This window comes from Camelina sativa, chromosome 2 (genome assembly GCF_000633955.1).
Source record: "Camelina sativa cultivar DH55 chromosome 2, Cs, whole genome shotgun sequence".
Lineage (NCBI taxonomy): Eukaryota > Viridiplantae > Streptophyta > Magnoliopsida > Brassicales > Brassicaceae > Camelina > Camelina sativa.
In genome coordinates, this window is record NC_025686.1 from 22,671,801 (window position 1) to 22,676,877 (window position 5,077).

The window sequence follows — 5,077 nt, forward strand, 5'->3', positions numbered from 1 at the left end:
CAAAGCCTAAAAAAACATCATAGATACGAACAAGCAATGTGAACTCTAAGTGTGTGTGTTCTCTTGGAAACGAAAAACAGACAGTTAAAAGCAAAACTATAGCCAAGTACAGAATCCAAAAATAAAAAGCGACTCAAATTAATCCTAACTCATACAAAATCAAAGATTAGGCAAAATACCTTAAACAGACCCCTCCGTTATTTTTTCTTTCAAACGGAGAAGAGTAGCATCTTCTTTGTTTATGGAACCAACTCGTCTTCAAATGAGAACCCTAATTGATTTGAGTGGTGCAACTTCCAAAATTCAACGTTGAAACGTTGCGGTGGAAACGCTAAGTCAGTTGACAATCAAGTACTCAATTAATCATCTGTTGTAAATTAGGGAGTTTAGGGAGTAAATCTCTTAGGTTATTATTGATAGGAATTGAGGTTACAACAAGTATATATAGTGTTACAAGTCCTAAGGTAAACCGACATACTAATGCTATCACCGATGGGCTTCGACTAACGGGCCGAAGGCTCTCGACCAAGTGTGGTCGAGAGGCTGCGCACGGACGGACTGATAATGGGCCGGTTGGGTAGAGTCCACCAAGTGTTTTACAACACTCCCCCTTGGACGATACAACCGTGCCTATGCGAGGAAGGGATCGATGCAATGTGCTTAGGGGATGCTGCCTCATTAAAACCTTACCAGGAAAACCCATTGGGACAAAACCTTAGTGAAGGAAAAAGAGTACAGCACACATTGCTCCCCCTGTTCCAAGCATCACTCCAAGTCCTTAAGCCTCCGCATTCCAATCTGGTGCGTGAGCTTCCTGAATGTTGTTGTCGGTAATGCCTTGGTGAAGAGATCGGCTGAGTTGTCACATGACTGAACTTGCACCACTTGAACTTCTCCGGCCTTTTGTAGTTCATGTGTGTAGAAGAACTTCGGCAGGATGTGCTTTGTCCGATCTCCCTTGATGTAACCTTCTTTGAGTTGTGCGATGCAGGCTGTATTGTCTTCATAGATGACCGTTGCTGATTTGTCTATGTCCATGCCACTGTCTGTCCGAATGTGCTGAGTCATTGACCGCAACCAAACACACTCACGGCTGGCTTCATGCATGGCTAGGATCTCCGCGTGATTTGAGGATGTGGCTACTAGAGTCTGCTTCATAGAACGCCAAGAGATCGCTGTACCACCGTGTGTAAACACATAACCTGTTTGTGATTTACCATTGTGTGGGTCGGACAGATAACCTGCATCAGCAAAACCAACTAAACCTTCTTTGTTATGGTTAGTGTAAAATAAACCAAAGTCTGTCGTTCCTTGTAGGTAACGCAGAACATGTTTTATACCATTCCAGTGCCTTATGGTCGGACAAGAACTGTATCTTGCCAGAAGGTTTACTGCGAAGCATATGTCAGGTCTAGTGTGGCTAGCCAAGAACATTAATGCTCCTATAGCACTGAGGTAAGGCATTTCAGGACCAAGAATTTCTTCATTGTCCTTCTTAGGAGCAAATGGATCTTTATCCACTTCTACACTTCTCACAACCATTGGGCTAGTCAATGAGTGAGCTTGCTCCATATTAAATCTCTTGAGTACCTTTTCTGTGTATGCCTTTTGATGCACAAGGATCCCATTGTTTATGTACTCAAGCTGCAACCCCAAACAGAATTTTGTCTTGCCTAGGTCTTTCATCTCAAACTCTTTCTTGAGATATCCTACTGTTTGGGCGATTTCCCCAGAGGTTCCAAGGATGTTTAAATCATCCACATATACTGCTATTATTACAAATCCCTTATTCGCGAATTTCTTTATGAATATACAAGGACTGATCGGGTCATTCCTATAACCTTCCTTGGCTAAATATTCACTTAGCCGGTTATACCACATTCGACCACTCTGTCTCAGTCCATAAAGCGATTTGTCTAGCCTTATGCAGTATTGGTCTCTAGAACTCTTCTTATCTTTGAGTTCTATACCCTCTGGTAATCTCATATAAATTTTATTATCCAGTGGACCGTATAGATATGCAGTTACAACATCCATTAACCGCAAATCTAAACTTTCTCTTATGGCCAGACTTATTAGATATCTAAAAGTCGTTGCATCCATCACAGGGGAGTATGTCTCCTCATAATCTATGCCAGGTCTTTGAGAGAATCCTTGTGCTACGAGCCTTGCCTTGTATCTGACAATATCGTTTCTCTCATTTCTCTTTCTTACAAAAACCCATTTGTGTCCAACTGGTTTAATTTCTGGTGTTATCCTTAAGGTCGGACCAAACACACTTCTCTTCTTTAAAGAGTTTAGCTCCACATCTATGGCTTCTTTCCATTTAAGCCAATCTTTGCTTTGTGTACACTCTAGTATAGATGTGGGCTCATGATCCTCATTTATTTCAAGTGCTACCTTGTATGCAAATATATCATCAATGTCGACATCTTTTCGGTTCCATTGTATTCCAGACATTATATAGTTTATCGAGATCTCATTGTTGTCAACTCCTTCAGGCTCTTGAGGTTCAGCGTCCTGAGCCTCATTTGGTGCCGTAGGAGTTTCTGTGACAACGTCTGGCTTTTCTAGAATTCCCTTAGCCTCGGTCTGTTTTGCACTCTTTGTTTTCCGAGGATTCTTATCTTTGGAACCTAATGGTCTACCCCGTTTCAAACGTGGCATAGACTCTGTAGCAACTTGATTATTGTGTTCCTTGTGAACATCAATACGTACTGGTGCATTGCAAGCTGGTATGTACGATTTTGTTACTCTTTTCGGGTCAGCAAAGGAATCTGGCAATTGATTAGCTAGCTGTTGAAGATGTATAATCTTCTGAACTTCTGCATCACATGCTATAGTTCGAGGATCTTGCCATTCTAAGGATGTTTGATTCCATGTCAATTCTTTGCTCAGCTTGCTGGTCTCCCCACCTAGCATAGGGAATTCGGACTCAATAAATTGACAGTCCGCGTATCTGGCCTTGAACAGGTCTCCTGTCAGTGGCTCGAGATACCTTATTATGGTGGGAGACTCATACCCCACATATATTCCCATTCTCCTCTGTGGTCCCATCTTTGTTCTCTGTGGTGGAGCAATTGGTATATAAACGGCACAACCAAATGTCTTAAGATGGGATAAGTCTGGCTCTTGACCCGATAGGAGTTGGGATGGGGAATATTTGTGTTCACTAGATGGCCTGATGCGTATGAGTTCTGCTGCGTGTAAGACCGCGTGTCCCCAAGCCGACACAGGAAGCTTCGATCGCATTAACAATGGTCGAGCTATCAATTGTATTCGTTTAATGAAGGATTCAGCTAATCCGTTTTGTGTATGTACATGTGCCACAGGATGTTCCACACTCACCCCCATGGACATACAGTAATCATTAAACGCTTGGGATGTAAATTCACCAGCATTATCTAGACGTATAGTCTTAAGTGGAAAGTCTGGAAAATGTGCTCTTAATCGAATGATTTGAGCTAAGAGCTTAGCAAATGCTAAGTTTCTCGTGGATAACAAGCATACGTGGGACCATCTGGTTGATGCATCTATCATCACCATGAAATATCGAAATGTCCCACTAGGTGGGTGTATCGGCCCACATATGTCACCTTGTATCCTTTCCAGAAAATGTAAAGTCTCTCTTGTGACTTTTACTGGTGAAGGTCTTACAATAAGTTTCCCTTGTGCACATGCCACACATGTGAGATTCTTAGGGAGAACTTTTCTTTCTTTAAGGTTGTGCCCTTTTGAACTCTTTATCAATTTACGCATCATGTTAGTTCCCGGATGGCCAAGCCGGTCATGCCATAAAGTGAAACTTTCTTTGTATATTTTGTGCTTAGCCAAGTTGGCTTCTATCATGTTAATCTTAGCATGGTATAGACCAGAGGCTAAGGCAGGTATAGTCTCTAGGATCTTCTTTTGTCCTTTCACATTTTCTGTAATGTAGAGGAACTCTTTAGATCCTTCACCCTTGGTTTCAATATGATAACCATTTGACCTTATGTCTTTAAAGCTCAATAAGCTTCTCTTAGAGCTGGGTGAGTATAAAGCATCACATAACTCAATATGAGTTCCGTTAGGCAACAATATGTGTGCTTGGCCGTAGCCTTCTATAAGATTTGCTATACCCGCAATTGTATTAACATTTGCACTTTTCATTATAAGATTTATGAAATATCTCTTATCTTTTAGTATGGTGTGGCTGGAGCCACTATCCACTACTAATTCACTCATGTCCTCGGCCATGTCTATAAATAGGACAAGAATTTCGGATTTTAATAGAATAGTTTATAAAATAAAATCCATTGAATTTAATTCAAAGCAATTATCCATTACATTAAAAGGAAATTAAATCATAAAGCATAGAAAATAAACCAAACCAAAAGAAACTGAAGAGAGCTTAATCATCTTCTTTAAGGGAATCAGAAGTCTCATTGGAGTCATCATTCTCATGATTTTCATCATCGAGATGCACCACCTTTGTTTCTGTGTTTTTCTTCAGGATCTCTGAAAGCCATTCAAACATACCTACATATGTTTTGAAGCTCCTTTCACGAATTTGCTGCTGGAGCAGTTCATCATTAGTGTGAAAGGTTGAGAGTGTCTTCTCTATCAAGTCTTCTTCAGTAACCTCAAGACCACATATCATTAAGTTTGTTGCTATCTTAAATAGCTCTAAGTGGTACTCATACAAGGAGTCGAAATCATCGATCCTTATTGTTTCCAAATCCTCTTGAGCCTTTGGTAGTACAATCTCTTTGTACCCGAATCTATCTTTCAAGTCTGTCCAAAGTTCAAGAGGATCTTCAACATGGAGGTACTGTTCTTTGAGGCCTTTGTCCATATGGCGGCGCATATAAAGACTCGCCGTAGCCTTGCTCCTTTCGGAACACTCATTCTCACTCTCAATGCATCTGAAAAGGTCTTTCGCTTTCAGGTTCATCTCGGTGTCAATTGCCCATTGCAAGTAGTTATCACCGTATTCTTGCAGGCTAGCGTAGTCTAGGCTTTCGACTCTTGCCATCTGCGCACAACAGAAACAAGACATTCGAGTATTAGCATGCGGTATTTGAGACCGAACCATGCA